Below are 12,076 nucleotides of genomic sequence, written 5' to 3'. Positions count from 1 at the left end.
ATATTGGGGACAGCACTCTAACCAAATGAGCTACCTATCCAGGATTTATTTATTTAAAAAAAAAAAAGGTTTTGGTTTTATTGAACCAGTCTACTCTTTAAAAAACTATTGTTTACGCTTTTACCTTTATTAATTTCTTTTTTGGTACTTGCTACTTGTTTTCTAGATTTTTGAGTTAAATGTTTAATTTATATTTTTCAATCTGTCTCCAAATAAAAATATTTTAATAATGGTGTATAGTCACCAAAGATGGCAACTCTGGAAGAGAATACCTATATGAGTGTATAAGTTCTGGTTTATTTGTTTTAAAAGGTAAACTTATGCCCTGGCTGGTGTAACTCAGTGGATTGAGCACGGGCTGCGAACCAAAGTGTCGCAGGTTCGATTCCCAGCCAGGGTACATGCCTGGGTTGCAGGCCATAACCCCCAGCAACCGCACATTGACGTCTCTCTCTCTCTCTCTCTCCATCTCCCTCCCTTCCCTCTCTAGAAAGTAAATTTTAAAAAAAGTAAACTTATTTGTTGTTACTTTGTATTCTCACTTTGTAATAATATAATTTAAAAACTGTCTAATTATTGTGAAAAAATTATAATATGTATATCATAGAACCCCAAATGTCTGAAAATACAGGCGAAATAGTGTATTTACTGCATTTGTTTCTTTTAGATGAACAGTTGGACTAATTGCTTTAAGTTTAGAGGTATGTCACCAAAATAATAATAAATAAAGATGTCTGGATGTTGAAGAAAAAGTCGATTATATTATTTGAAAAGAGAACTAGTATTTTGTTTTAAAATGTGTTTATGTTTCCCAACTTTGTGCAGCTTGTTACTTAATACTTACGAAGTAACACATATAGACATTCAGAGTAATATTCTGCACTGGGAAACAGAGACTTAGCAAAATTCAGTTTTATAAAGAGATCGTGTCCGCAAATTGAAACAAGGCGGTTGTACAATCTTCATGCATTTTAACATGTTGAGCATGCTCCACGTCAGTAATCTTTCCGTAACTCATCTGGAAGGTATTGGAGGGATAAAAATAGAATAAGTACTCAAAATTTCCATCCTAGGAGTTTCCTGCTTTTGCCTACATCTCAATTGTCAGTCCAGCTCTTGGCTCCTACTCCACTCAGAGCTGTGCAAAGACAGTGGAAGTATTTTACACCATACATACTCAAGCTGCAGATCATCTAGGCACTGGCCTCCGCCTTCCCTGAAACAGCTCCTTCCTGTTCTTCTGTCAGAGTAAAGAGAATGAAAGGAGGGAGACTGTATAGAGACCCAGAAGCCAGGATGACAAATGTGCAATTTAGAAAAGGTTCATAGGTTCCTTTCAAGGAATGCCAGGCTTACAGAATCCATCAGCTCTCTGCTGGCTGGCATAGCAGATTACACTCAGTGAGCCTAGTTCATTTGGGAGAATGACACTGGAATCCCATTTGTTCTGCTTTATAGAGATAGATGGAGTCTGATAGACACAGGGCACTTTTGTCCACTTGCTGTCATTTTAGTTACTTTATTTCCTCAAGCAATCAAACAAATAGATGGATGCAAGTTTCTGGAAACTATATGATTTTCATTCCTTATATTTGGGTGGCAGATTTCCTGTTGTTCAGCCCAGCACTTCCAACTGGAGGTCCAATTAATTCATTTATTTACCTGTTTGGGGCTTGGTGTAGGGCTTCACACAGCCATGAAGGAAGATGGGTGTTTGTCCTTATATATACTGGGGAAGGCAAGCAGTGAGCACATTATTTCACAAATAATAAATTGCTGTTACAACCAGTGCTATGAAGTAGTAAAAGATGTTATGGGAATGTTGAACAGGAAGGCTGGTCTAGCCTGGGAAGGACAAGGAAAGTTTGCCCAAGGTAATGACTGACTTTTGAGATGGCAAGAATAAGATGAACAGAACTGTAGGGGGTGGGAACAAGGCAAGTGCAGTTTTAGAGCTAAAAGGAACCAAAGATACAGTCTAGTGATGTCTTATCCTTGCATTCTACAGATGAGAAGGTGGAGGCCCAGGGATACCAAGGACTTGCCTAGCCTAAGTTACACAGCCTGTTAGCCCCAGGGCTGGAGACACAAACCCAGTGTGGGTTTCTTAGGTGATTAGAAATCTAGAAGCCTGTAGCTAGAAGACACCTAAGGATGGGGGAAGCTAGGCAGGTTTTTAATGTAGTACTTATTCCTTGTTAGCTGCAGAGCTACTGCTTCAGGTAGAAGAGGAGATTAATAATGATTCAGATCTGCCTTATCTGACCTAGAGGAACTCAGTTTGCTATGCTGTAGCATAGTTTTTATTTAGATTAGGGGGAGGAAATACAACACACACACACACACACAGTGAATGTGTAGTTCTGTTGGGAATCCAGTCCCTGTCCTGCAGCTGTCTAGCTGTAAGATTTGGGGTAGTCACTTAACCTCTCTGAATTGCCATTCACAATTTTATACTTTGGTATGTTTCCTTTCAATCTTTTCCTAAGCATTTTAGGAGCTGGTTAGAGATCATTTCACCTCTATTTCACCTTGGTCTTTAAAAACTAGCCTCTTGCCCAGGCTGGGGTGGCACAGTTGGTTAGAGCATTGTCCTGTGACAGAAAGGTTGTGGGTTCAGTTTCCAGTCAGGGCACATGCCTAGGTTGCGGGTTTGATCCCTGGTCTGGGTGCTTAAGATTCATGGTCCAGGTGTGTAGGAAAGGTAAGCAACCTGTGCTTCTGGCCGGGTCCCCAGTTGGAGGCCTGTGAGAGGCAAAGGATAGATGTATCTCTCACATCACACATTGATGTTTCTCTCCCTTTCTTTCTCCCTCCCTTCCCCTCTCTCTAAAAATAAATAAATGAAATCTTTTAAACATTTTTAAGTAAAAAATAAAGTCTCTTGTTTTGGTAAAGCATTGTTTAAGCCCCCTTTTAAAGAGCAGTTTGCTTGCCTAAACATCTGGAGAAGAGCAAGCAAGCCAAGCTCTAGGAACTGCAAGAGTCATTAGCAACTGAGCATATTTCTGTAAACCAATAAAAGTTTTATATTTTGTTCATCTGTTAAACCCCTTATGCTGTTGCCACTTTCACATTCAGTGTGTGTAGGCGGAGAGGATGAGATAACAGCCTCACAAATGAAAGTGAGTGGAAAAGGGCCGCTTTCCCTTTAAGGCAGTTTCATTCCCCAGCTCCCTCCCCTTTCCTGATTGACAAACCTACCCAAAGTCACATGATCCGCCTCTATTTGAAGGTCACAAAAAGCTGCTTCCTTTAGAGACGGAGGGGGAGAGAGGGAGGGAGGGAGAGAGAGGGCGCGCGCGCGCAGGCGAGCGAGAGCAGGAGCGAGCGAGCGAGCGGGCGAGGGCGAGAGAGCGTGAGCGAGGGAGAGCCAGAGAGAGCCAGCCAGAGGGAGAGTGAGAGCGAGAGCGAGTTAGTTCAAGCCAAAATGGCCGACAGAGTCTCCGCTGGTTTCTGAATATTTAAAATACAAATACAGACAGACAAAAAGAAATCATTTTTTGGACCTTTTTTCATTTCCATTTCTACCTTGTATGCCTCAATTTGCTGGATTTAAGCACTGCTGCACTTTATGAGGTTGGTAAATATTTTCAATTTTTTAAAACCAATTGATTTATATCGATCTTGTCTAACCGTTTTCACTAGTGGTGTTGCAAATCGACATTTGTCTAGCATGGAGACTGGCTTCAGACATTTCGTGAATCTGTGTAAATCAGACCCGTGATGTACTTTTGGTTCGGCGTTTTAGAAATGGAAAAGCCTTGGTAAAATATTTAGATTTTAAAGTGATTTAATTGCACTTTTAATGTCTGGACTTTCATCATCGTTTCTGTCTTGCCAATAAATAAAGCTGTAATTGGAAATTTGATATTTAGAAAGAGGCTTTTAAAAAACACAGACCTCTCCCTGCCCCCTTAAATCTGCTGCAAAAATTTGCATAAATATAAATGGGTTTACATTCTTTCAGCTGCTAAGGCCCACAAAGGATCTGGGAGGGCAAACACCACCACAGGAAAGCCTCTTTTTTTTTTTTCTTTTCTTTTTAAAGCTAAGCTATCCTTCCTAGAGAGATGTAAAGCCTAAAATAAGACTTGATACATTTTAAACTTCAGGCTGGGGGCGAGTGAACACCAGGAGGTTTGGGATTTATAGATTTCCCCTGCTCGAAAACCTCCAGAGCTATGTATGGATCACCCCTCTCCTCTCTGCGCGCGCTCATTTGCACTGGGTCTCTCTCTGTGTTCTCAAATGTGCAGCCAGATGCGCTGTTATTTTGATCATAGTTTGAACCAAATGGTAGGACTAGCTTGTAAACATGGTGTTTTAAAGATATGAACAGCTATTCACCCCGATAGGAATTATTTCTTTATGAGTTTCTCCCTGGAGATTGGCCTTCTCCATTTCTCCCGGATTACATTTTTTGTTTAATTTTATGCAGATGAACTGAGCTTTTTAGCACAAATTCAGCATATGTGTGTGCAGTAGCCTGTTTGGCCGTGTTTCCATTGTGAATTGGTCATTGAGGGTCCCATAAATAAGTAGCTGTCTGTGTGTATACATATGTTAGTTACCATGAAACTGTGCAGTGCCCTCAAGTTAAATTCCATTACTCCCCAAATGCAGGATTCTAGAAAGCCTGGGAGCTGGAAGGAAAGAAAGCTGAAAACTTGCTTTCTCAGAGCCACCTCCCCCAATCATTGTGAGAGTGTGATGTAATGCTTCTTGGTCTGGTGGGCTGAAAGGATTGTAGTTTGTGATGTGGCGGGTAAATTGCCCCCACCCCTGGGTCAATTACCCCCCCTCCCTGCCTTAGCACATCCCTGGCTCTGAGAGGCCTTGTTTTGTTTTCTTTTTTCCTCTAATTTGTATCCTCCTGATTTACGCCTGGGAATATTGGCATGAGAAAGAGACTGTTCTTCTAAAGCTGTTACAAAGTATAGTTTAGAAAGGCATTTAAAATATGCAAATGGTTGAATTGTCATATCCCCATCATTAAATATGTAGAATTGGATTAAAGCTAATTAGGCATAAATGGAATAATTTTGATCAGAAGGGAGCATTGGTTGTGGGTATTTTGGGGGGAGGTTCCTTTTAAATTAATCTAATTACAAGATTCTTGCTGGGCCTGAAAGTGTTAAAAAAATGGAAAAAAGTGCTGGACCATTTTGAAAATTTGACAGTCTAGAAGAGGGTGTGTAGTGCTTTCAAAAGCTTTATTCACTGTTAAAATGGATTGGCCTCTTGTGCTGAAAATGGCCTGTTTCTTTGGGCCAATTGTGTGTAGATGAAGGGACTTTCATGCTAATTTAACAAAAAGACTTTCCATTTGAATACATAAAGATAATTAAAGTGCTCTGTCTCTAAAGAGCAAGTATTTTATTATCTTTCTAAAATTAATGTTATTATACTAGTAATGGAAATAAGAAGAGAAGTGATGGTTTTAAATTCAGTGTACATTTTTTGATGATACAAGTTCAGGTTTTGTGTAAGAAGGATTAGAAACATTACATTAGAGAGGTCGTCTGGAACAAATTTGTCTCTTTAAACATTTTTTTTACAGCTTCAGTTTAAAGGAAAAGACATAGAAACTGCCCTAGTGATAGGGAATGTTGCTTTGTGGTGGACCTAAGGAAAATTAGAGCTTTGATTTTGGTGGTGTTTTTTCTGAAAATGAAAGTGCTTATTTAGGGCTTTACTTGTTAGATGATTCATTTTACATCCATTTCCTAAGTTGGTCTTAACAGAAGAGTGAGAAAAACCTAGGCTTTCCATGTTTTGCCATTACTTTGTTTTTTTGTGGACTGTGTCAACATGTGAATAGCAGGTTAATTCACTTTGCAGAACGAAGAAACCAGAGACAGGATGCCTGCTCTCTTAAACAAGAAAGAGAATAATATAATAATGAACATTAACAAATACCATCTGATTCTTTGAAATATTTTTATAAATATTCTTTTCTCCTAGACAGGTTGAAAAGTGAGATAAATAAGACATGGTTTCACGTATGTTAAGCGTTATGGCTCTGGTGAGTTTCAGAAGCTCAGCTGCCATTTTGAATCTAAGTTCCTGCAGAGCCAATCCTTATGGCACACCAAAAATATGGTTCTTCAGAATCAAATAAAAAGGAGTAATAAATCAAGTGTGCAGATGGATAGTATCGAATTTGTGCCTTTTGTTGAATTTTCCTTTCTGTCAGTAGTGTGAAAGAAAGCATTGAAAACTTCAGAGATGTTGCTGATGTTATGAAAAGCAAAACCCACGGATATTAGAACTGGCATGTTGTGGTTTTAAAAAATGAGATGGCATATGCAGAGGAAGTTTGTTACTGGAGAAGATGAACAGGATCCTTAGTAAAGTTCTTTCCCTTGCCCATCCGTATTTCCTTATGCCGGGTCTACTTGTGATGTTAATAGTAATGCCATTATTCACAGTGCTCCTCTGTCTCAGAAAAAATGTGTCACATATTCCTTATTAAGATTTTACCGAAACATCACAAAAATTGGTAGCACTTATTCTATCAGAAGTGTTACCTTACTTTTAACCTCTGTTTTCTAGTCCTTCCGTCTGGGTGCCAGAGAGGAAGCATTGCAACTTTGATATATGGTGCAAACTCAACTCTGTTGTTCAGCTTTGAATGGCCATTTGTTATTTCTATCACCACTAAGAGTGCTTTAAAAATAAACAACTTAAAATTGAAGCAGAGACTTCTAAGGTATTTCAGCTCTTCAATTCTACGAGAGACACTAAAAGAGTGACGTGGCATGGTGAGACCTTCAGGTTCTGCAGAGCGGGCCTAGCAGGTAACAGTGGTAGGGTGGGTCTTACCCTCTCCAGCTGCTCCATGACCTCATCATTTGGATATTAGGCTTTCTTTAAGTGAAGCTCGTGACTGAAAGATGGGGTTTCTGACCACTGGGGAGAGGGGCAGCATATGCTAATTGTTTCCTAGTACAGTCTTATTCCTGGATTTATACTAATCTGACTTCCCTCACCTGCTTCTTGTGATTGAGGCTGGTGGTAGAGTGAGGTGGGGTGAATTGAAGCCACTTGGCCTGAAAAAGGATTTAACCTATCCATGGTGGTGACATTTTAACATGTTCTCCTCTCTTTCTCTTTTCATATGTTCATTCAGCAATCACTTATGCCCTGGTGTGTGTCAGGTGTTGTTGTAGGTGCTGGGGAATCCAAGGATTAATTTGGTTGGCCCATGGCCCTAAACAGCCATTTGGTTCATGTGGAAATGTTTGCCATTGGTGACTATCTAACCTACTGCTTTGGGTTAGGACTAGGATAAGGCTATAATTCCTTTCACTTGGTAGTCACTTTATTAATGGGAGAATGAATAGTAATTTTTGCTTATAGTAGTTCTGGAGACTTCCATTTAATCTTTGACCAGATAATCACTTGATCCATTTTTTTAATCCTACATAAGTAGCTCAGAATTATCTTTTTAGTTAACTCTGAGAACCTCAAAACCTAAGTTGCCTCCCTAGTTACTCTATAACATTTCTCAGTTCTACTTTGTTCCACCCCTTAATTGTATCATCATCTGATTTACATTATTTATCTAAGGTGCATCACTCCCTACTGAATCGTAAACTTTCATGGGAGCAGACTTTGTGTTTTCATTGCTCTACCCCCAGCATATAGAAGAGGGCTTATCAGGAGTAAGTGCTCGGTAGAAATGTATCAGTTAGACCTGAGTTACAAGGTCACTAGGACCAGGTATATGACCATAAGCCCCTGTTTCTTCATCAGTAAAATGGGGATGGTACATTGTGAAGCATAAAGGAAATGCTGTATGGAAGGGCCAGCACTTAGTTTTGTTGCTAGTTTTGTTGCTTAGTAAGTGTTTCCTTCCCTTTTGTTAAATAAACCAGAAAGGCTTTTATGGCCCCACTGATACCTCCATTCTTTTTCACAGCTCCCAGGATCATGAGGTGTGTGCTGCACTGATTGCACTGAGCTTTAGCCTGGACAAGTGCTGAGCCTTTTCTTTTTATTGAAGTCCCTGCATTCCTATGGTCTAATGTGTTCTCTTCAGGCTCTGCCTCTGTGATGTATCCACATTTGCTTGGCTGCTTCTCATACATTCTGTGTTTTACATCAGAAGATTCTCAGCAGTTTCAAATGAATTGGTCTTAGAGTTTACAAGGCAAAGGAGAACATAAAATAGTGTTTTCTCCTTCGTTTTGATTATTCTAAGCCTACTCACTTAAATTCTGTTTATTTAACCAAAGTACAAATGGTTTTGACTCAAAAGACAGAAAAATAAAAATTTAGGTCAGTTGCCCACTTTATACAATGCTTTTGAATTATAGATGATACAGAAATGACTTTCATTCATTGACCTTGGAATTTGTTATTTAAAAAAACAGAAAATTATTTTGTATTTGTTCATTCAGCAAGTCATTATTGAGAACCTACTACATGCCATACTTTGAGATAAGTGCTAGCACAGGAGTAGCATGCAGCTTTCCTCCAGTCACCATTGCTGAAGTTAGAAAGAATATGAACACAAGGAGCCAGCCAGTGCTCAGGACAATGGGTGATTATAAAGGAGGGACACCTAACCCTACCAGCTTGTGCCAGGTCCCCGAGGCAAGATAGGACATTGGAGTATTTGGAGAACTACATACGGAGTACTTGGACGTGGTCGAAGTGCGGTGTGTGTAAGGGAAGCGTGATCTGGTGAGACCGGAAAGGTAAACACTGGCAGATGCGGAGGAGTCTATAAGCCATGTTTGGAAGCCTTTATCTTGAGAATAATGGAAAGCTTTTCAGCATGAATTTACCTGTTGAAAATATATTTTTAAAAGATGATTCTAAGTTAAGTTGCATTACAGAAAATGGGTGGAGGGTTGAGTATAAGACTGGATAGTATTGTAGTAATCCCAGTTAATAGTGGCCTGGACTGACAGCAAAGTTGGGAAGAAGTGGATAAATCCAGAGACATTTAGGTAGAAGAGTTCACATAACCTGATCATTGAGAAAGTGGAGGCTGGGGAAACTAAAAATGATACTTCTGATACCTCTGTCTCTGGCCTGGGTTAGAGATGGTGGTACCATTCACTGAGTTACGGTCCATTTAGAGAAAAGACACATGTGGGGTTGAGGTAACGAGTTCAGTTTTGGAGTTATTGAATATTGGGACATCTAAATGAAGGCCTGGAGTAATTAGATAACTGGCTGGAGATAAAGACTTGAAAGTCATCAGTATTCCCAAGTTTTCTAAGATTTCCCTTTTTAAGTTGATGGCTTTGATAAAATGTGCAAAGATGGCAATGTGCAATGCAAGGTGCTATTGGATGTTGTGAAGGGGTTGCAACTTTCTTTATAGAGAAGATAAGGCACATACTCATTACCACAGTGGTTCTCATGAGAAGTACCAAAGAAGTTTGAGGATAGAGAAAGACTGATGTTAGCAGAGTTGATCAGAGAAGGCTTTATGAGAACCTGGTATTGGAGCTGAGCCTTAAAGCGTGGGCAGAATTGTGGAGTGGACCTAGAGGGCAAGACATTCTAGCTAGAGGATTAGTTGTGTTCAGGGAAGATTGATGGGAAGTCAAATGGGTACCAAAGTGCTAGGGTGCCTGCTGAGTAGTTGGGATTGCCATGGCAGACAGTGGGGACCTGATAAAAGTTGAACAGCAACATGATCAAAGTGGTATTTTGAGAATACTAAAATGGCAGTGGGCAAGAGGAGGACTGGGGTGGGGGTCGACAGGACAGCAGGGAGAATTTAAAGTTAGACTAGTTAGGAGGCTGTGGCAAAAAGGACAGTTATGAAAGGGCCTGCTATAAGATTGTGGCAGTAGGCTAGAAAAGAGACCAGAAAGTCTAGGTTTTCAAGGCAAATGATGGGAATCTTCAACAGAAATGAAGATGAGGAATTCCAGGTCATGCGGGAAGTCTGAGTTCAAGAAGTTGGTAGACTTCTAGATGGATCTGTTTAGTAAGTAGCTGGTGGTGTGGAGATGAAGCTTGAGAAAAAGGTCAGAAGTGGAGATAAAGAATTGGAAGTCATCCACATAGAAGTGAGAGTTAAAGCTGAGAGAGTGGATGAGATCACCATGGAAGTGTAAAGAATGAAAACGAGAACTGAGAACTGGGTTTTGGGGACAAGAAGAGAAAGTGGACCTGGAAAAGGATTAAAAGAAAGGTGGTTGTGTAGGTAGTCAGTAATAGTTACTGAAAATGAGGGGGGAGGACTTCTCAATCTCAGATGTGGTCAGCATGTTTTGATTCTGCCCAGGAGGAACAGCATTTGGTTATGGCAATGTTCCTGAACCTGGTGCTGGGACCTGTTCCAGTGGGAAAGGTTTGGGAACCATTAGGTTATGCCAACACCATCCAGCAGAAATAGGATGCAAGCCACATGTGTTATTTTACTTTTACCAGGAGTCATATTAAAAAGGTAAAAAGAAGGAGTTGAATTTCATTTTAATATATTTTAATCTAGTATGCACAGTATTGTCATTTCAGTATGGTTGATTTAAAAATATTAATGAGGTATTTGGTGTTATTTTCATACTAAATCTTTGAAATCTGGTGTATATTTTATTATTCTAAATTTTTATTTATTAATTTTTGAAAAAGAGGCATCAATTTGTTGTTCTACTTATTTATGCATTCATTGGTTGATTTTTGTATGGCCCCCACCAGGGATCAAACCCATAACCTTGACATATCAGGACGATGCCCTAACCAGTTGAGCTACCCACCTAGAGCTCTGGTGTGTATTTTAAACTTACAGCACATTTCAGTTTGAACGTGAAATTTTTATTGGAAATGTTCTTTATATAGAGCTCATAAAATTTATTGTTGAAAAAAAGTACATTCACATATCAAAGTTTTTCCAAACATAACAGAATTTTCCAGTACTGGAAGTAGGTATCAATTTTAAAATTTAAGTTAATTAAACTAAAATAGAATTGAAAATTCAGTTTCTTGGTCATTCTAGCCTCATTACAAGTGCACACTACCCATGTGTGGCTACTATATCAGACAACCCAGGATTATACAAATTAAAGTAAATTACCTTACAGCCGATACACACTTTGAAAATAGTCAAGGCATCACAAAGTATTCTTACCATCACAAAGCATTTCAAGGATCGGTATATCTTGGAACACCTGTTGGCTTATGCTAATGGTATTTTTAGAATTGGAAGGGTCAAATCTTAATTTCGCATATGAGGAGATGAACTTGTATATGAAAGTGAACAGATTCCAAAATTTAAAACAGGAATTAAAAAATTTTTTGGCTAAGGTCAGTGGAGTAGTACGTTGGTATAAGTTCTTAAAACATACTGGTTTGTGTCATTGTTAAGAAATATGCCAGATGCAGAGACTTGCATTTTAATACAGATTTGGTTAGAGAGGTGGGAAAATTCCCCACCCCTTTTTGAACTCATGGAGTCAGTGAGATGGTGCTCTGGGTGGGGAAATAGGAAATTAGGGTTCAGATGTTCTCGAAAGCTGTCCGTCAGTGGTCCTAGCCTTCCTCCTCATGCATCCTCACCCACACTGCAAGGCCAGCGGGCTAGTTCTTCTGTGCTCGTGCCTCACTTCTTTTTGGTGATATGCAGGCTGCTTGGCCTAAGACTACTATACTCATTCTGTATTTCTTGCCATTCTGGGCCAGTATAATATTCACTAAATATGGGTGGTTTATAAAAAGCAGGTTCAGAGATTTTTATTTAATCATCTCATTAGTTTAGACTGCTTTATAGTTACTAGACCTTCCAAATGCAGGTATATTTTATTTTATTGTGCTTAACTTTATTGTGCTTCATAGGCATTGCATTTTTTACAAATTGAAGACAAGATCCTCCACAAGCAAAAAGATTACAACTTGCTTTATTGTGATACTTTATTATAATGGTCTGGAATTGAACCTTCAGTATCTCCAAGGGATGCCTATAATAACCAGTAAAGCAAGAAATGATCTTGACTTATGCTTGAAACTAAACTTTATCCACACCGGAGAGTAAGTGTTGGTTTTGGTTGCTGCAGAATTTCATTTTATCTGACAAAGGAGCCTATTTTTCTGTGAATTGCCCTCTTAAGAG

This window comes from Phyllostomus hastatus, unplaced genomic scaffold (genome assembly GCF_019186645.2).
Source record: "Phyllostomus hastatus isolate PE091 unplaced genomic scaffold, TTU_PhHast_1.1 phas_contig_198, whole genome shotgun sequence".
In the NCBI taxonomy this organism is placed as follows: domain Eukaryota; kingdom Metazoa; phylum Chordata; class Mammalia; order Chiroptera; family Phyllostomidae; genus Phyllostomus; species Phyllostomus hastatus.
Note: the sequence above shows the minus strand (reverse complement) of the source record.